The sequence below is a fragment of the Heterocephalus glaber genome, unplaced genomic scaffold, assembly GCF_053883595.1.
Source record: "Heterocephalus glaber isolate CG9 unplaced genomic scaffold, H.glaber_assembly_v1.0 deba00001504, whole genome shotgun sequence".
Classification (NCBI taxonomy): Eukaryota; Metazoa; Chordata; class Mammalia; order Rodentia; family Bathyergidae; genus Heterocephalus; species Heterocephalus glaber.
The window spans coordinates 66,989,203-67,010,476 of NW_028258324.1; the positions used below are offsets into that span (position 1 = coordinate 66,989,203).

General features: G+C 46.5%; 1 protein-coding gene across 13 annotated transcripts in view; it reads right to left on the minus strand.

Annotated features, from left to right (window-relative positions):
• The window catches only part of Lpp (LIM domain containing preferred translocation partner in lipoma), an 847,859-nt gene extending 832,592 nt beyond the window's left edge, over window positions 1–15,267 (minus strand). For 9 of the 13 annotated variants that reach the window (XM_087187014.1, XM_013072126.3, XM_087187016.1 and 6 more), the window contains exon 1: window positions 15,095–15,253. The gene's annotated coding sequence lies outside the window, so the exon portion shown is untranslated. Of the gene's footprint in view, window positions 1–11,447; window positions 14,159–14,432; window positions 14,648–15,094 lie in introns of those variants that run through there. The other 4 variants (XM_013072105.3, XM_021255727.2, XM_004834795.3 and 1 more) reach the window with 3 other exon arrangements.
• Between the last annotated feature and the right edge of the window lie 6,007 nt (window positions 15,268–21,274).

Sequence of the window (21,274 nt, forward strand, 5' to 3'; positions counted from 1 at the left end):
CTATAACAAGAACCGGTCTGTTATATCAGCGTGTTGGGGGGCTCCAATAGCAGGTGATGTTACAATGTTACTGTTAATCTGATCCTGGAGACTCTTTGGCGACCTTCAAGGCCACTCTGCTTATACGCAGTCCTCCTCCACGGCCTACCTTTCTTCCACGAAGACAGCCTGCCCGGACCTCACCTCTGCACCCCACCCCCAGGTCCTCATGTCTGAAACTTCCTTCTTTGTCTGCATGTCTGCACACGTTTTAAGCCAAGCAGAACTTCTGATTCCGTAACATCGTTGCTAGGGTAAATGTCAGAAAAGGAAAGCTACCCTTTGGGGTAAGTGATGGGCAAATGGATGAGGATAAACAAGACCTGTCTATATCTAATTTAGACTTAATAAGATAGCTTGCCGAATGTTAATTAAATACTCAGTGGTTGTTACTAACTATGGTGATTAACTTAATTTTAAATTAAATAAGCAATAAATGCTTAACTGGAGTTCTATTAAATTTTACCCTGCAAGTGAGGAATATGAGCCTCTTAATTGACTTTAAACAAGATAGTTATGGCAAGTTAGTTGAATTTTTATTACCTGAAGATAACTGCCTTATTAAATCTAAATCGGCTATTTTATTTGATGGGAAAATATGTCATCTGTCCCTCCCACCTACCAAAAACATGTCCAAAACCACTCACAGTTGGCCCAAGCTACTGTTTCAATATTAAGTTTGTTCACTTAAGAATAAAAGTGAATGAAAATGCCAGGGAGGTCTAGTAAAGAACTACATACACAAAAAAAGACCGAAGAACCACATGACCATATACTCTAAATCAAAAGTAAAGACTCCACTTTCTCAATGGAGGCACTGTTGGGAGAGTTAAAGTCTGAGATTCCAGGTTGTCTCCAAGGTGTAAGAGGCTACTGATATCATAACCCATTTTAAATCATTACTGTTCAAGTATAGAGTTGGCTCTGCCATTGAAGAAGTCATATGACCCCAGGTTAATTAACCTCATTTTTCTAGGCCTCAGCTACCACACATGTTAAATGAGGAGGCTGGGTTGGAAATCGCTGACTATTCCATTTATGGTTTTTCATAGTGTGTGCAAGGACACTGCCTGGCCTGTAGTAGGTTCTCATTAAGGAATAAATAAAAGAATAAACAAATGCAGAAGTAAAGCTTAGGCAACTCGAAACACTAACCACTTTTAACTCTTTCTTACCAAACTTCGTCAGCCTAGTCCATTTTGAAATCTTGTCACTGACAAATGACATAAAGAGAAACACAAACCCTAAGCCACTACTTGGGAATTTTTCTCATTTTCCAAATAAATGCAAATTAAAGCAACAATGAAATATCACTTTTTACATATTAATTTAGCAAAGACAAATACAAGTTATAAAATTAAATCCTCGTGAAGATTACAGAGAAACAAGTTGAGTCACATATTGCAAATGACTCTGCAAATCAGCCTTCTTCCCGGAGGCTGAACAGCAACTGATTATGAGAAATAATAGGTGGGACTTTTGCGTCCATAAGTCTCCTCTGGAAAAATACACTTTAAAACACATGGGGCCAGGGATTTAGCTCAGTGGTTTCACTGCCTGCTGCGCAAGCGCAAGGACCCGAGTTCGATCCCCGGTACCAAAAAAATTAAAAAATAAAATATATGTAGCCAGTCAATAAATACTTATTTAAGGCTGACTCTGGCTGGTGGGTTGGGACACAGAATCCACCCAAAGAAGAGGACTAGGACGTTTTCCAGTGCCACAATGTAGCTGTGCTTGACTACACTGATGACAGAATTCCTCCCACAATCGTGAGCCATGAAAGCTGCTAGTACCCCCCTTCCCAAGTGAAGAACCAGAAGCTCTCAGATAGCCCGTATAAGATTATTCAGCCCGTGAGCAACCCAGTCGTGATCTGAATCCTAAACCCAGTGACCCCCAAACCATCCACTCAGTTTTCTACATCCGTGGGGAGATAACTGCAAAACACAAAAGAAAAAAGGTAAAGCCAAGTTGATGTACCAAAGAAATAATTATTTTGGGGGCCGGGGATTTAGCTCAGTGGTTTCGCCTCCTGCTGCGCAAGCGCAAGGACCCGCGATCCATCCCCGTACCAAAAAAAAAAAAAAAGAAAACAATAGAAAAAATTGTATTTCGGGAATAGTGAAGAGGGGAATAGAAGCTATCTATCTTGCTGCTTATCCCTGCACGTTCCAACATACAGACTTGCATTTGATTTTTTAAAGTGAAATCTATCCTAGTACTGGTAATGATGACACTGGGATTTAATGATTTTAACAAATCTTTGAGCACATAAAACAAAACACAAAACCAAAAAAAAGAGCCTTTTTTTTTTTACCGGGGATGGAACTCGGGTCCTTGCACTTGCGCAGCAGGCGGCGAAACCACTGAGCTAAATCCCCGGCCCAAGAGCCTTTTTAATACTAATATTAAGTGAAAAGAATCATCCTACATATACAAGAAAGAAGACATACTTTGGGGCAAATAAGGTCAGGGTTACGGTCATGTAAGAGATCAAAGAGAAGTATTCGGGCACGGACACTTTGATGTTTGTTCTTCAGTGTCTCACTAAATGTATTCTCAATGAGTTCTTTCTCATTGTCTTCTGATAATGGTCTAATGTTTAGAAGCACTCGATTTGTTACTAATAAAGATAGTCTTCAAATTCAAGTAGTTGTTTATTACTTCATTTACAGTATATCATTCACTCACAGGTTCATTCAACAAATGTTTATTACATTTTTAGCACTTAATCAGTATCTGCAATGATTGCTGAGACTAGGAACATGAACAAAAGCTACAGTCTAACTCAGAGACCTGCACAGGAAGAACTTGGTATTGTACAAACAGAAAACTGAAGTCCCGCCCCAACATCAACTAGCATGGGTCCTGCCTGAGTAAGTCGTTTTACCTTTGCAAGGCTTAGGGTCCTAGCAGTGAAACTCAGATGATAATAATAACTACCTCCAGCCCACTGGGATGGTTTGACTATAATTTGTAGGGAAATATCTGGTTAACTGTAAAGCCCTATGAGTGCCCTACTGTATGGAAAGTACCGCATTTTATTGGCAGGTTCCACTTTGATCAGGATGATACAAGCCGGCCCAGGCCACAAAGGTCTCCCTGGGGAGTGTGTGAGTAATCATTTACTGACATCAAAATAGCTGTTTCCTCCCAATGCTGCATGAACTCCCTTCTTGGGGTCCAATCCTGCATTTTTAGCTCTCTCTCTCTCTGCCTTTTGTCCAATTTGACTAAAACAGTCCTGAGGAGTCAAATGGATAGAAGACCTCCAGATAAGCTTGCTACAAGTAGCATCTTTTCCCAGGAATTAAAACAAACAAAATAATTAGTCCTGACTGCTACACCTTCCAGAAGGGTCTTCCATGAAAGCCTGAACTTTCTTTGTAACAAATCCACCATCAGCCGCTGCTTGAAAATCTTCAATGATTAGAGATTCAGTATCTTCAAAAAGAGTCGTGGCTACTGAGAATGGAAAAGGTCTCAAGCCAGGCATGGTAGCACACACCTGTAATCCCAGCACTGAGGAGGCTGAGGCAGGAAGATTACCAGACAGGCCTGAACTACATAGTGAGATGCAGTCTCAGCAAACAAACCAATGAAAAGGTTGCATGGAAATCTTACCATACAGAAAGAGTGAGTATCTTTCTTACCGAAGAGTTATTTCTACAACCATGCCTTCTGTCATGCTCCCGAGGCACCGGGTGGAGCACAAGATTACCTTGGGGTTACACTGGGACCAGGCTGTGGGCTTTGCAGGTGTCACCTTCTCAGGGCCTGTATTTCCTCTCACATAACATAAGAATACTGAGCAAATAGTGCTCCGCCGGGGATTCCTCACTCGGGTCCACTGCCTCAGCTTTGACCCAGCTCTGCCCTAGGCTTTTGTGTTACCCCTCCTGTGCCCAGAGCCCTCCCCTTGCATCCACCCAGCCCCACAATCAGTTATTTTCCCAAGCAGGGTTCCAACCATCTCACTTCCCTCTTGCTGCACCTTTCAAAGTGCAGTCTTAACAGGCTTCTCACCACCTCTGCAGTCCTCCACTCCCACCTCCAGGTCTGCCAAGGTGTCCTTCTCCTCTCTTATGTCACATCTCTCGCTCCCTGTTATCTCCCCCGTCTGAATATCCTCTCCTCTGCTAGCCTTCCAAATCCCCGCTCATCCTTCAATGCCCAATCAAAGAACCATCTGTGAAGTCTCCCCACGTCCCCAGAGCTTGTCACTATCCAGTCAGTGCCATCCTATTTTTTAACATACAAACTTGATTGCTAATATCATCTCCCAGAGGCAGAGATCACAAAGCATTCGTGCTCTGATCCCCAAAACCCAAGATATGTTTCACTCTGCATTCAGTAGTGCACCTGACACCTGCTGTCAGGTGAATGATTGCACAGATGTGTCAAACTGATGCACAAATGTATCTTTAGGGTCCTGTCCAACTGTCATTATTCATAATCTCCAAGTGAAGCTGCTAAGATATAGCTCAGAAGACTTCTAAGTGGAAATGAACAGCCACTGGAATGCCGACCTATCTTTCACCTCTCTCTAAAAACAGGTGCTACTTACCTGCCTGGTCACTGCAGAGTTTACCTTTCCCATGAGTCAGGGAACACCCCGCCCTCTGCATGGCAACTCCTTACTACAGTTCCTGAAAATGATTAGTTTTCATCCAAACAAGACGGGAGCTCCAGGTGCCAACTAAGTGGCTTTCTTCCTGGGAACTAAACAACACCCATCTTCAATGGGAATTCTCTAGAATTAGTTTAGGTGACTCTGATTACCTTCTAGAACTGAATTCAGTGCAGCCTTGGGCTTTCCTAGTTAGAAATCATTATCAAGACGGCCACTGCGTAGAAATTAACAGATTCAGGAACCCAGCAAAAGTACACATGCAGACAAAGAATCAATCTCATTTCTCAACTAGTGGAAGCCAGAGCAATTTTGCCTGCCCATTGCATCTTGGCCTAAGCCTTCTTGTCCTTCCATGTCTCAGCCAGGGCCTGGCACACCCAACAGACTTCTGCACATGCTCCAGCAACCAACATAATCCACCAGCACTTCATCTGTGTCTCCCTCCCTGACCTTTCTTAGATTCTAGATACATACCAACATGTTTGCATTACACCTAACTAACCACCCACAATCTGGACATCACCTGTAAATGTCCCGAAGCTTTTAGGAGCGTAGTGCATTCAACAGATATTTCTTGAGCACCCTCATCTAACAAAGATGCTAAATGCTGGTTGAGCCCTGAATTTAGTTCCTGGCCTTATGCACATCGCTTACAATGTCCCATTCAGGACACATCTGTAAGGAAGGTGACTATATAATTTGTCTTTCTAATCAGAACACTTCTGAGGGTGAAAGGGGACACTACTGATGAATTCTACCAGAGCACAGGTATACACTGGGGCTTTCTCAGGCCAACCAGAAAGTACAGTCATTCTACTTGTGAAGCAAGTACTGTTGCTTCAAACATTTTTATATGTAAGGAAAGTGAGGACAATCTTAAGGAGACAAGTTGGTTTTTTGTTTGTTTGTTTGTTCAGGACTAGGGATTGAACTCATTCTTTTCACACTGAGCTACATCCCACCTGAAGTCCTATTTTCGTTTCCTTTCTTTTGTTTTGAAGACAGAGCCGCACTTCTTGCCCAGATGGGATCAAACTTGCCATCTTCCTGTCTCAGTCTCCCAGCGTGTTAGGACTGAAGTCCTGAGCAAAGAAATCTTTTAACATACAAAACAATGTTCTCTTAAGGGGGTTGGGGGACTAGCTCAGGAGCAGAGCACTTGCCCAGCATATGAAGCCCTGGGATGGATTCCCAGCATCTCAAACAAATAAAACAAAATAAAATCAGGGGAAGAACCACAAGGCTGCAGCTGAGCTGCTGGTTGCTGGCCTGAGTATCTAATGAGTGTGGACACAGCTACTGAAGAAGCAGTGTGCATGCTGCGGGTGGCAGGAACAGGGAGTCCAGGCCATTTCTTTAAATTCAGTGAGGCTGGTCTGTCCAGATCCTCATGCTTTCCTGCCCCATAAAAGGCTCCCAACACACATTTCTGAGGAAGAAGCCTTAGACTAGCTTTCTGTTTGGCCTACTAAGGGTTGTCCTGCCCTGCTACAAGGCCACTGTTTAGCCACACTGCTGTAGAAGAAAATCCCCCAGGACACAAAAATGCAAACGCTACCACAAAACCCAGACAGAGTAGTGTGGTCATGGAGGAAGGAGGGACGCTCGAAGTCATACACTGGTGACAGATTACCTCCCTGCATAGCCTGGAAATGCCCGTGGCTCTCATTCCACCTTCTGGAGCACACGACTTTCAACCAGGGCACCCTCATTAATAAGAGGCCTAAGATGAGAACATTGGAAAGTAAAATAGTCTGTGACCACCTCGAGGGAGCCTCCTCTATTAAACAGCACAGCTAGGTTGTAAACCTGGAGTTGTCCAGATCTAAATCCCATGGTCCCCAGCCGCAGGGAAGGGCATCATCAAATGTATGGCAGATGCGGTGTTAGGTATCTAGAATCAGCCACCTTTGCATACCACCTGGTCACATGAACACACTATATTACTGGTTGTAAGGCGCTGTCACCGGAATTTATCTGGTTTTCGAAGTGCATTGTGATGTATCACAGGATATCTGTTTAAAGGTAACTGAGGCTCAGGCATGTCCCAGAACTCACATAAGATCACAGGGTTTATGGGTACCTCAAACATAGGTCTTCATTTTCCCTACACCCAAAACCACTGGTTACGGTACTGCCAAAATAACAACATGGTGAAGCCCAGACCTGCAGTCACACACTGAGTCTCAGTCTTGACTTCCAAAGCCCTATGAGACACAGGCAGCCAATGCTACCTCATTAGCACTAGTGAAATAGTAAGTTTCTTGTCTGAGTGTAGGGCTTGCTGCGGACGTTCACATCAATGGTATCTTCTCACTTGCAGAACTAAAGGAGCAGGACAAGAGTTTGGGACATAGGAGTCCACTTCTCTCCCTGCCACTTATGGCCCTGCACCTGAGGGGAAAGGTTTCTTCCTCCCCAACTGTTGCCCACCCTCTCTCTGAGACAAGATTGTTCTTACCTACCCATCCCTTGAATGCAATTGGGAATTAAGGAATGAAAATGACTGTAGAATACATTTGCCAGCATAAAAAGCGCTACGGAGGCTATGAAATACTAATAGGTTCTGCAAGATGAATTGTGATGAGCAGGTTTAAAAGGCAAGGAAAAGACAGGAGGCTCCGCCTTGTAATGTATCTAAGATTGTTGGTTTAAGAAACTTTTCAGTGAGGAAAAATAAATAAATATAAAAAGAGAAGAGCAGGCGTGGGGGCAGAGAGCTGTTACCACTGAGGAACCTTGTACCAGTAGCCGGGTTCTGGCCAACAAGGGGCAGGTCTTGATGGCAGTAACACAAATAAAATCCCCAAATCTCTCCCTCTCTCTCTCTCTCTCTCTCTCTCTCACACACACACACACACACACACACACACACGCACGCACACAACAGGTACACTGCACAAACTGAACCATCTTAATCACACTGTCTTCAAAGACCAAAGTGAAAAGGTTCAAGCCTGAGACACAATGATCTCCAAGCTATGTCCAGTCACCCTCAAGCTGTCCAGAGCAAAATCCCCCTGGGGCTAGGAGGAGGGAATGTGTCTGGTACAACGGAAGCTGAAAATGAAAAACACCTTGGAAAGACAACTGGCCTGGTAATGAGGGCCAGGTGGAACTGAACAAGTCTGTCCCTTTTGCAGGACCTCAGTTTCCTCATCTGTACCATGAGGGGCCAGGTCACTCTGCCTGCCTGCCGAGGCCCCGGCCAGCACTTGTAAGGCAGGGCCTTGGAACTGCTACTGGTCAAATGCTTTGCTGTCCATAAAACCATTTCTTCCAGGCAAGACTGACAAGGGAGCCAATAATTAGACAAAAGTAGGAACTAAGCTACTCCATATGATTCTAACAGCAAACAGCTTCTGAAATGTGTTTGTCCCTCTCCTGACCCTAATCCCGTGACACAGCTCAGCTGCCCATCCCCGGATGCTGCGGTAGCCTCTTCAGCAGGGTTCCTGCCTCTGATCCTGACCTCCCATCTCTCTGCCACCAGAGCTCTCTGAAGCACGGAACTACAAGGCCCTCCTTTGCTCAAACAGTAAGGAAAGCCTCTCCCTCCACCGCTCTGCCAGTCTTTACTTCAAGCTACCAGCATCTCTCACAGTAATCTCCAAACACACTTTATATTCCCGGAACACTCCTAACCTCTGGCTTGTGTCTATGCATCAGGGTCTCTGCCTGAAAAGCTCTTCTACCGCCACCTACATGAGAACTTGTACTCACTCCTCCAACCCAATCCAAATATCTTCTTCTCCATAAGCACTCACCAGTGCTTCCGGGTTGTCTGAGTGCTCCATTAGCCCTTCGCCCATCACTTTATTAGGGCCTTAGCATGTTCTCTTCCAGTCTCTCCCATGCTAAAGATCCTTGAAGCTAGCCTCTCTTACTTTGGCTTGTAAGCCAGTAGCCAGCATTTCTGTGCACAGGCACTGAGCGTAATACAAGAGACTGAGTTGTGTGTGGTAACACATATATGTAGAAGGGGCAAGAAGTCTGGAAAATGCTTCACAGTCCATGGCAGATCTTGACCTTGACCTTAAAGGAGTGACAGGCGGAGACAGAGAGGTTGGAAACTCCAGGTTGAGGAAACAGCAAAAGCAAAGACATGAATTAGGAAAACAGAGGCTGTTCAAGGACAACCCAGCTACCTGGGGATACCCCTCAGCTGACTGACGGTTCTGTCCTGTGTCACTTTGGCAGCTACAGTACAGCCATTCTCAACCCAGTCCTGGGTCTCCACAGGCCTAAGGTTCTGGGAGTCAAAACACCCCCTCTTCCCCAAGACTGCTATCCTGTGGGTGCAGGGAACTATGTCCTGCCCCATCTTCACATAGCAAATATTTCCAGAGTGCTACCATGTGTCAGGCATGCTTCTGGCCACTGAGAATAGGACCATGAAGGAGGTAAACGTCTTTGTAATCCTCAGGGAGTTTATTTTAAAGCAGAAGGGAGACCAGGCACCACGCTGGGGTGCGTACCTGTCTTCTCAGCTACTCAGGAGGCTGAAGCAGGAAGATAGCAAATGTAAGGCCAGTCTAGGCAAAGACACCATCTCAATCAATAAATAAATAAATAAATAAATAAATGTTTTAAAAGATAAAGTAGAGGGGAAGTAGAGAACCAAATATGTCAGGGGGAGCGTTAATTCTTGCTTATGTCAATAAACACTACTCATTGGCTTAACAAATAGCTAATAAACATCTTCAGGGCACCAGAGATGTGAAGGGTTCAAAGAAAATCAAGGTGTTATTCATTTTGCCAGGTGCCATCCCTGGGGACTGTCTCCTCTACCCAGAGAATAAGTAGCTCATTTATACCATTATCTGTGTGTCCTCAAAATGCAAATGATCCACCTGAGGCAGGCAGGTGATAGGAAGGACTGTAGCTGACCCCTGAGTTCAGAGCCAAAAAGCTTCTCAGAGGAAAGGATCAATATAACCCAGAGAAAGGCAGGATCCAACAGCAGGGGTCTGAGTCAACTCCAGAGTACTCCTACTACTGCTGCAGGAGCTGTAAGACCAAGGGTAATAATGACTGAGATCAGGATTTCCATCCCTTTATTTTATTGCCCCAACAGGGGACTGGGGAAGGAGGTACTGTGTGTTAGTTACTTTTCTCTCCTTGCTGAGACAAAATACCCGACACCCTAAGTTAAAGGGGGAGAGGTTTACTTGGCTTACAGTTCATAGAGGTTTCAGTCCATAATCGGCTGGATCCAAGGCAGGGTGGTAGAGGGGCAACAGTTCATGGAAGTAGAAGCAGCAAAAGCAACAAAAGAAACGGGAGCAGAGGCGCCCACAAGGTAGCAAAAGCAACAAGAGAGCAGCAAGAGACAAGTGCTCAACAGAGTCTTTCTGCCCCCTTTATCTTATGCAGACTCCTTAGGGCGGGTAGTACTCACACCCTTAATCCTAGCGCCCTTGAGGTTAGCACTGCACCATGAATCATTCCACAAAAAGCCCCACCTGTGACTGGATGAGGCTTTGGGAGGACATCTAAACACAAGCCATAACACACTGTGAAGAGGGGCAGATGATTTGCAGGGAGGTCAAGTCCTCTCCAAGTAGGTTGAGAGAGAGAAGACACTCAAAGGGAAACCGGAAGTGGGCATGGGAGAATCCGGAAAGAAGAGCTGGGACAACACAGGTGTGGAACTGAGAAGCCTGCTCACCCAGGTAAATCAACAGCTGTGATCCCACCAAGTCCCAGTGAATGGAAGCTGAATGAAATCCCAGAGAACAATGCCAAAGAACAGTAACTGGTTTGAATTCTTCCTGCCCGTGGCCACTGGAAATAGCCAAGAAGCTATAAACTGAGCAAGGGCTCAAACTCAGCCATGTCACTCAGTTGTGTAACTTTATTTCAGCAAACTCAGGTTTTTCACCTGCACAATGAGACTAATAATCATCATATCAGTTCATCTTCTACTATAACGTAATAACTGAAGCTAGGGAACTTCATAAAGAAAAGAGCTTTATTTAGCTCACAATCCTGTTGGTTCAAGGGCTTGGTGTGAACCTCCACTGGGCCCTGCTGAAGGCCCCCAAATGGTGGGAACACACATGGGAAAGAGAGAGATCACAGTCAGACAAGAAGTCAAAGAACATTCAGGCAGTCACTTGGGATTCCTGACCGCTGCCTTAACTCCTTCCTTGGACAGAGCTTAGAGACCTAAGGACCACCTTCTTCTGACTCACACATCATTAGCACACTGGGACCAAGCCTTCCACACAAAGACCACTGCTCATCAAACACATCCACACCATAGCAGTCATAAAACCTCCCGCCAGAAATCAATATGGCAATTACACAAGCGTTTGCTACCCACTCAAAAATGTTTAAATTTCTATTAGAAAGAAAAAAATGAGAGGGAAATAAACATTTTCTAGCCTCAACTTTATGGTTTCCTGGCTCCCCACTCAAAAATGTTTAAATTTCTATTAGAAAGAAAAAAATGAGAGGGAAATAAACATTTTCTAGCCTCAACTTTATGGTTTCCTGACTTCTAAGCATTAGTGCCATGGACCCTCAGCCAGCCACCGACTCCCATCTTGTTTCTGTGGCCCAAATTAGGACTCACTCCAGCCATTTCCTCCACGCCTCCAGGCAGCTCAAGATTCCCCAGCATGCTTCCATTCCTTCCTTCTGCCCTTCCCTTCCCCCTCACATGGAGGAGTCTCACATGCACCATCCATCAAGCCACTGAATTTCCACCCAGATCCTAGCTTCCTGTACACAATAAGTAGCAGCATTTCATCCCCCTCTGCCTCACCTTCAACAAGTTTCTTCTAGCAAATTTCTTTTAGCAAAGTGTAGCATTCCAAAGCTGTATTCCAGTAAAAGTCCCCACCCAGCAATGCACCTACCCGGCTCTGAGGGCCCAATTACTACCCTGGGTCAAAGTCCCAGGTTCACTGGTCTGATTGCTAAGTGTTACTATGCCTCCTGCATTACCACCAAATACTTAATCCCACAGCCATGGTTCCAGAGCCCCTGCCCAGCCTTGCTCTTTGTGAATCATGAGTCTCTAAAGAACCAGTTAAAAGTTCTTATAGTCCTGGGGGAAAAATTAAACCTTACTTAGCAAAAAAACCAAGAGATGTCCTCTTCTCTCTCCACTTCCTGCAGCCCTCTTCATGCTGGCCATTTGCAACACACCCTGCTGGGTACAGAGGCACACAGCTGTCAACCTAGGTACTCAGTTATTCGGGAGGCTGAGACTGAGGGATGGCAAGTTCAAAACCAGCCTGTATAACTTAGTGAGATCCTGGCTGAAAGTAAAGAAAAAAGAGCTGGGGGTGGAGTTTAGTGCATGGGGGAGCCAGCCTGGAGAATCAATGACCCTCTTCCTAGTACCTGTGTAAGCCACTACTGCGCCTTGCAGATCTTCTCTCACCTGTTCTAGCACTTGGGCAACCCCCACGTAGCCCCGGACAGCACACAGTGTTCGGTGGCTTCCCTGAGGCTGACGACCCGCAGTGCAGAGCAGCTGACACACCACTCAATACACTGACGCCCTCCACACACATGCACACACCTCTGTGTGCTCCCAACACAAGGATGGCTCCCTCCTTCTCTCGGTGCTCCTGGGCCTACCCAGGCCTGCTCAAGAATGTGTGCGCTTTGTGCACTGGTCTTCTTTCCATGTAAAATGGCTGCATCTCCAACCTCTGGTTTTACCTGCCAGTTTCTGTCTCTCTATCTTTTTTCTATTTGAAGCAGCACATTTCGAGCATAAAAGGACTTCCACAAGCTATACTGTCCTTGGCCAAAGCCTCTCATGATTTTGACACCTTCAGCCATCATTCTGAAAGCAAACCCAGTCTGATTCCTCCCCTTTCCCAACTAACCCACACCAGTCGCACAGTAGGGAAAGCCACATGTTACAGCCAAGCATCAAAGTTGGGTTTGTAATTTTGAGTACAGCTGTAATGAGCTATGTAGCCTTGGGCAAGGGTTAAAATGGAGACAGCAGCGTCACCAGGCTCAATGCTCAAAGCATATCTAAGATTCAAATGGAGTATCTGATGGAAAAGTGGTTTATAAAGTACTACAGCACATTCATAAAGGACATGATTAACAATTTTTATCAAATTTAAACCACCGACTATAAGATGTGTCATTACCAATTTAGAATGAAAAAAACCTGTTCAAGTGTGACACATCTGTTATTATAAGACAACCAGATTTCAGTGATATTAAAACATGAAAAAAAGTGTTTTAAAGCAGATTTAATGCAATCTATTCATCTCAACAAAAACATGAACCTGCTGTAAAATATTCATATTTGCCAGTGAAGCATAATACTCAGCAACATGTGTCAAGTAAAGGAACAGATACCCATTGATAACATTCCTAGGCCGAATCATCACCTCTCAGTGGGATTGGACAACAGGGAGCTTCCCAAAGCCAACACTCCCTCTAAATCAGGTCCCAGTCTGTTCAGAAACCTCAAAAGATAATTTAAATTATAATCAAATTCAATTGCCTGGAATTTTTAATGTCCTTCATAATTAAGTCTCATCTCCTACCTTTCATCACCTGGAAATGTCTACCTGCCTCCTAGAGATCATTTCTCCACTAGAATGCGTCATTCCACGAAGGAAGGGTCCGTCTCAATCCCACCTGCCCCCAAAGCCAACTCAATAGACTCCAGCTGCTTACAGGGAGCGACCCTAGGGGGCTACTTGATCACTGGACCCCTCAGCATCACAAGCAAATCCCACCCAGAAAAGGCGCTGGTGGTGGAGCTGGGGCTACCTTGCAAAGAATTAAATGTAGGATACACAATCTCTTTAACTGCCCTTGATGCTGGTAAATACATCACAAGGAAGAAGTTCTTGATGGGAAGCGAGAACCCCCAGCGCTGCCCACCATTATTGGCTGTGGGCTCTAAGGCTGGAACCTAGTTCCCTATATCTCTTTGTTTCCCAGTCGGTAAGAGTGAGGGCGGGTAAGGGTGAGAGAGTTAGCACTTTCTAAAGAAGTCCTTATCCACTTTCCCTCCCTTTCCCAAAGGCTTCCTTAAAATGGTTGCAGGGAGAGGTAAACCATTAAGTCGCTAACACCTTTGCGAGAACCAGTCTTAGTGTCCAGGAAAGAATTTTAGCAAAGAGGGGGGAAGCTGAAAGAGAAAAGAGACTGAGAATAAGGTTGAGTCTGTTGTGAGAAAAGCAGCTCAGAGAGAACCCCGAGCTTTGGCTAACGTGTTGGGGGTCAGAGGTCCTGAAGAAAGGGACGCTAGAGACATTTTTCAGTTCCCTTGGGACTCTGGGGTCCCAAAGACACGCCCTGTCCAAGTATCTAGGCACAATTCCAGTGAGGAGCTCCTCTCATGCTACACCCCACCCCAAACCTCACGCCCCCAACGTAGTACCCTTTACGCGCGATCTCCACTCCCCACCCATTGTCTGTCTGCAGTTACGATGACCTTGCTCTCTGCTAGCTGGCTTCAGGAAACTCCCATCCTTCAAAAGCCCTGACCAAGCACAGGCCCCTGGAAGTCATTTCTGGATCCTCTCCAGGGACCAAAATTTCAAATTCTTTCCCCGGAACGGCCTGTTTAAAACTTTATCCCTCCATTCCCCCACCCCAGCACTTGGTACTTCCTACTTCGGGTCGGGTTTGGCCCCTGTGTCCCTCTGAGCGCTCCCTCAGGAGAAAGTTTGGGCCCAATACACCGGTCACAATGCCAGTCACACGGTGGGGACTGGAGAAATGCTTACAGGCGGGGTACCAGGAGTCCCCGGCCACCTACTTTAATTATGGCCCGGCCTCCAACGAATGACTTCGGGGAAGCCCCTCTTTCTCTCTGGACCTCAGTTGACCTCACCGCAGAATGGGAGGACCTGAATGACGGGGTCTGTGGGCCCTATCCGCCGGGTGACAACTGTGATTCCGCGAAAGCTCCTAGCGGCTAGGCGTGGCCCCGCCCCCTGGGCGCCCAGAAAAACCCAGGCCGGGGGCGCGCAAAGAAACGCTCCAACCCTCCCGACCCCCGCGCTGGACGCTTCCCCCAAAAGGCGCCGGGCCCCCTCCCCCACGACGTGCACCCCGTGATTGGGCTGCGGCCGGCACTTCCGCACCGCGGGCCCGGCAGCAAGGCAGGGCGCTCTGCACCCCGCGCTCCTGCTACCCCGGAGGCGCTCGCGCCCGGGGAGGGCTGGGGGTTCCTGAGGCGCCTGCGGGCAGAGGTTCGGGGGAGGAAGGAGGATTTGCAACAATACCTCGGGGAGGAGGCACACGGGGCAGCGGCGGCGGTGGCGGCGGCTGGAGGCGGAGGCAGGGCGGAGGAGGAGGTGCCCGGGCACTCCCCCTCCCATTGTCCCCGGCCCTGGGCAGGCCCGGCCCCGTGTCCCGCACGGCCCCGCGGAGCACAGCGCCCGCGCCCCGCGCCCGGGCGGAGCAGCCAGCCCTTACCTTGCAGCGCCTGGGTCTGCCCGCTCGCTAAAGCTACTTATCCCGGGAAAGCTCTCGTGGGGCCCAGGAGCGAACCCACAGACAAAAAGTGAAACTTCGGCAGGGCTGGAGCGGCTGCTGGTTGGTGCCTTTCCCCCTCCTTCCTCCCCACCCCCTCCCCTCGGTCTCCCGTGCGGTGCCCCGAGCGCTGGAGGCTGACGTCAGGGGCCTGAATTCCTGACTTTGCTTGCACGCATTTGTCCATGTAAGGTATGGGAAGGCGGGTGCCCGCGGGGCGCCGCGCGGCTCGCCGGCGGGGGAGGGGGCGCCCGGGGCGGCAGCTGCTCGGCCCCAAGGTGGGCGCACCGAGGGCACTGCGCTCCCGAGAGGAAGAGACGAGACGCCGGAGCGCGGGGAGCTGGCGGAGAAGGAAGGGAAACCAGGAGGTGTGGAGGCTGTGCCTCCACTGGAGGAAGAGGAAGGAGACGGAGGAGGAAGCGGCCCACTCGGTGGCTGCTGGAGAAACGAAGAACTAACTGGCCTCCGCAAGGAAGGCGCCAAATTAGAAGGCTGAGCTTGAGCGGAAGAGATCCTGCCTTGGAGCCTCCGCGCCAGCCCCGCCCTGGCTTCCCTGCGAGACTGCAAACTCGCAGGATGTTAGAGCAGGCAGTCACCAAATTCCAGCCCATTCACGTCACACGTGGGGACTGGGTCACATGCTCCCCAGATCCGGGAGCCTGGAACCCGGTTAGGAGTCAGCTGACGTGCGGACCACCCACTGATTCCATGCTTTGCTAGACCCCAGAGCCGGTTCCTAGAAGGTTCTGGCTGGCAGTGAGTCCTGAGTAGCAGTGACAATTAATTGCTTCAGGGGAACTTTTCTCTGTCCCGAGCTCAAAGAAATGATGCCCTGGAGTTTAACGTGTATCTCACAGCCCTTCCCAGGAACCCAGAAAGCTTGCCCTGTCCTTATAACTTACAAAGATAAATAAAAAAGAAGTCTGCGAACTGGGCGAACTGGTTTGAATAAAGACAAGCCCGTTCTTGGAAAGTTTGAGTAGGCTATTTTTCTTCTGACATTTGTGAATGTGAGCAAGAGGGAGAACCACCTTTTACCTTATCAGGGGGGTCATTGCTTACAGGACACAGCTAGACCTAGAACTCCCTCTTCTTGTGTTTCTATACAAAAGAAAAATCCCCCACCTCACCGTGTCATAAAAGCACCTTTGCACCCACGTGTCACATCTTCCGGTGAGCTGGATTGGAATAATTGTTGTCCTCAGTTAAAATAACTCCCAGCGCAACATAAAATAACTGAGTGACCATCTGAACTCACTTCCCTCAACCCAGGTCAGCTAACTGATAAATCCCAGGCTCCACCCTGACCACCAGCAGGACTCCTCCCAAGCACACCTGTTCAGGGTAGATTTTGATGAAATTCTTTTGATCGGGAATTAAGAAATGAATGTAAAAACTGCATGTTATTGGACGCGTTTATGTAGCACCTCCTTCACATAGCCTTTGAACACAGGCATTTCTGGGTTTGAATTTCTCTTTACAAGTAGCATGGTTTAAAATGGGAAATATGCACTCCTAGAGGGATTTTGCTCTGAGAATTTGAAAAGATCAAATCCTATTATGACTCATTCAGTGTTAAACATTTCAGCAAACCCACATCCTGAGTACTATTATTCAGTATGAAAAAAATCCCAGTATCACACAGGGTAAGAATGGATTCACCAGATACTTATCAAATATAACGGGAACTTGACCAGCATTCTATTCCTTTCTTTTCTTTCTTTTTCAGTAACCCACTTATAAAGAATAATAGGGTTCTAATGAGGATTAATAAAATTTAATAAGGTATAATTAGAGACCTTCATTTCTTCCATCATACACCTTATAAGAGCTGTACTGGATCCAGAAATGCTGCTAATTGTGTTGAAACTGTTGTATGGGTGTACTGGAGAAGATCACTATGATTCTCCTGTGAGATGTGATTCTCCTGCGAGATGCATGAACTGCTCAGGTAGGTATAGTGTTAGCATGAGCATTATATAAAGCTAATTGTGAAAGATAAATTTCATCTGGTGATGCCCTCACCAGAAGTGGAAATGACAAAGTCATACATTGGATGCTTGGTGAGCCACATGCAGAGTTGTGGGCAGTGCTAACCCAAATCGAAAGCTTTGTCCTCATTGGCCGTTCTGGTTTCTTCTGCACTCACTTTTCTGAATGTCCTATTAACACTTGCCACATACCTTGATATTGAACAAGAAGGGAAGGTTGTGTAAACTCACAGGTGCAGTGCTAGAAGAAATACTGGTTTATCAGTTCGGAGAATCAAAGAACTCCAGGTGGGGTGGTTGTCTGAAAGCCAGGAGCAGCATTCTCATTCATCCAGTGATGTTACAAAGATTTTTAGGCCAAGCTATGATCCTTCTGTTCCCTTACATACACTACAGTCCGGTATCCAGTGGCTTTTTGGTAGCTCATACTAATCCTTTTCTTCCCCAAGATCCTATAATGTCAGACAATATTCTGAGAATTTTCTACATGTAATTCATTTAGCCCTCCCATAGCTCTGGAGGTTGGCACCATCTGTCTAGTTAGTCCACGAGTGAGAGAACTAAACCCAGGTGGGAAATTAAGTGGCTTGCTCAAAAGTTAGTACTTGGATAGCCTGAGATGCCACTCCACACCCAGGCAGCCTGGCTCCTGGGTTTTCCTCAGTGCTGAGTGACCATCTGGTCTCAGTTTCAACACTCCATCATGGGGAATTCATGATCTCTGAAAATGGCCAAGAGCAAAGGCAATGAAGAGGCTCCTAGTAAAACAGTAAAGGCAAGAGAGTCTTGGACAATGAGGGACAAAGACCAATCCGATGTTGCCTCTCCCGGGCTTATGACCCCACTAGGCCAAAGTCAATATTGTTTGCAGGGGCCTTCATGATTTGGCAGCTATTTGGCCCTTTAAGTTCTTTCCTTCCAGGCTTGTGTATGTACCCACATTCCAGCCAATTGAAATTGTAGTCATCTCCCAAATGCAGTTTGTTTATTTGTTTATTTATTTATTTACTTACTTTATTTCTTTGGTAATGAACATTGAACCAGGTCTTTCACATGTGCTACATCCCCATCCCTTTGTAATTTTTTTTTTTTTTAATTTTGAGACTCTGTCACTAAGTCACTCAGTCGCCCAGTCTGAACTGAACTTTCTACCCTTCTGCCTCAGCCTCCCTGAGTGCAGGGATTATAGGCATGTTACCACTGTGCCTGGCTTCCAAGAACATCTTATCAAATCTGTGCTTATTTGCCTTTTCCCAAGTTGCTCTCTCTCAGGAGCCTCTTCCTTCTCTGTTCACCTGGCAACTCTTTCTCCACCTCTTCAGGCTCCTTTTAAATCTCCTCTGAGAGTTCCTCCTATGCCACCCCCAACCTACTCTATGCCCTTACAAAGTGGTCTTGTCACTCTGTGCTTAGGACCTTAGTCCAGAAGACCTTGCTGCTGGATGACTTATCTTCCTTTGCTGAAAGTCTGTCCTTAATATGCTGCTTTAACCATTTTAGGCATTCAGATATTTGAGGGGCTTTTTTTTTCCTTATTGTTCTTCCTTTGCAGAAGCAAAGGAAGACGGAGGGCCTGGGTGTGTCAATACAATCTGATAACTTCATCAGGAGATGAGATCTGGATACAAGCAGGCCAGAGGGAAGGGAGAAGAATTTGAGGAACCCAACCATTTGGAAGCCACACAGAGACTTCCCTCAGAGGGGCAGAGGAGAGGGAGGTTAACAGTCCATGCCGTTCTCTAAAATGCTGTGCAACTGTCCTGGGAGTCACTCCCTCCTACTCTTAATTTCTTTACTCATAGAATTAGGTTCTGAAATTAATGTTCTCCAACTTTTCAATTTGACACTACATTCTTCCCAGTGACAAAATGGGTTTCCCCAAAGCACAGCGTGCCATAGTACACTCTCTAGGTTGTAAAGATTTCATAACATCAACCAAATTAAGTGCAAACTTTTGAGCTGCCTTTTTCACACTCCATGATCAATTCCTAATGGGATTGGGATTATCCAACTATAGACTGTACCTCCACATACCTCCCCCACCACACAAACCACACACACACACACACACACACACACACACACACACACACACACACACACCTTCCTTCATTTCCTGCCTCTGGGCTTTTTCTCATTTAGTCTCCTCCTCAACTGAACCTAAGGGACTCTCGAGGCCCATAGCCACAAATGCAGATTCTACTTGTCCTGCCAGCTCCCTCTGGAGGAAGCTCCTCCCTCTTGTCCATTCCTTCCATACCCCCTCTAGTGATAAGAAAATAATTTCTCTGTCTTCTAAGGGAGGTACATTTTTTTATTATCCTGTTGCATTGTACTTTCATGTGTATTGCACACCCTCCTCTTCAACACAAATCTTTCACAGTAAGTCACAACATGGTTTGTGCCTTTCTCCTTCCCTGCAACCAGGGCTGTACCTGGGACTTAAAACCGGATATTACCCATTGAGAGCATGAGCAAGTGAGTCTTTCATCCTAGCTAGAAAAGCAACACGATGGATGTGCCCACTCTGCAAGACTGGTCACGTTGCCTGTTAGCTGGTGCCGGGCAGCACCACCAGGGGCAAATGGAAAGGAGAGGACTAATGTTTACACTTGCTACCATGTGTAACCTGTGCAGTGTTCTAGGCCAGCTAACAATTGCATACATACATTTTATAAATTATCTGGATATGTAGTTCTGCTATGGGTAGACATAGAATTAAAGCAAGGATGATTCTGTCATGTTATATAAAACAAATTCTTTTTAAAAGACCCAAGCTCATTTCTATCTATGGTTTGGATGTAGTTTGTTTTCCAAGGGTCCATGTGTTGGAGGTTTGGTCTTCGAGATGGCTGTGTTGAGGCAGTGGGACCTTAAAGATGAAGGTCTACTGAGAGGTCCTTGGGTCAATAGAGGCCCTGCCCTCAGAAGGGCTTGCGGAAGTAGGCTTGATCTATTAATTACACAATCCCAGGACACATGCACAGAACAGTTCCCAAAGCCCTGCAGGTGGACCTCTCTTGAGAACTGAGGCACTTTGGGCTAGGTCGGCCTAGACCTGAAGTCAGCCTGAGCAGCGGGAGATGTGAAAAGAACAGTCCACACTGAGCTCTTTATCACTGTGTTCTCCCTCACACAGTGCTCCACTCACCCTGTGGCGTGTACTTGTGCTGACTTTTACTTGGTTTAAACTTGCTCTGCAGAGCCTGTTTCTTTTCCTACCCTTAATACATGTAAAGCTTTGCTACTGTTTGCACTTGTCTTGACCAATTCTTGCACAGGATGGAAAGGATCTAGAAACCACCACTGGAAGGAGACTCTAGCACCTCAAAACCATGTAGCACAGGAACCCCTTGGTAGTTCTTGCAAGATCTTCATTAAGGACCTGGTCTGGACGATCTGTCTCTCTCTCTCCTTCTGAATTCAGATGTCACTGCTTGCTCCCACCATGACGTCTGCCACCCTCACCAGAGGCCAAATCCATGTGGTTGTCTGCCCTATGTTGAACTGTGAACCTCCAAAAGTATGAGACATCACAAGTAGCCTGCCTGAGGTGTTTTATTATAGTGATGAAAAGCTGACTAAGACAGTCACTCTTTAGCAGGAAGGACTGACACACGTGGCAGTTTTAACCTTTGCTCTGTCCTGTTCTGTAGTGGAGTGTTGGTCTCTTTCCAGTAGGACAGTACCAGTCTGTGCTGTAAACCAGCCTCTGGAGGGTGTGAACTGGAGCCCAGCAGATGGCATCAGCCTTGGAACAGAGGTGAAACTTGATATGGTGAACTGTCAGTAGAGGGCTTTTTGTAAATGGAGCATTAAAGGTAATGGAAAAGCTTACAAAAGTTTATTCTCTGTTCTTCACACCTCATGATACAATGGAGGGGGTATCTGAATGTTAAAAAAAAAAAAAAGAATTCATCATCAGACTTTCTAAATGAGTCTTTTCTTCCTTTCCTGGGACTTAATCTTTTCTTAAGGAATACATTTATTACAACCTACTTTCTTTCTTCTTTCTTTCCCTTCTTTTCTTCTTTCCTTCTTTCTCCTCCTTCTCCTTCTTTTTAGACAGGATCTCACTAAATTACCCAAACTGGCCTTGAACTCATCGTCCTCTGACCTCAGCCTCCTGAGT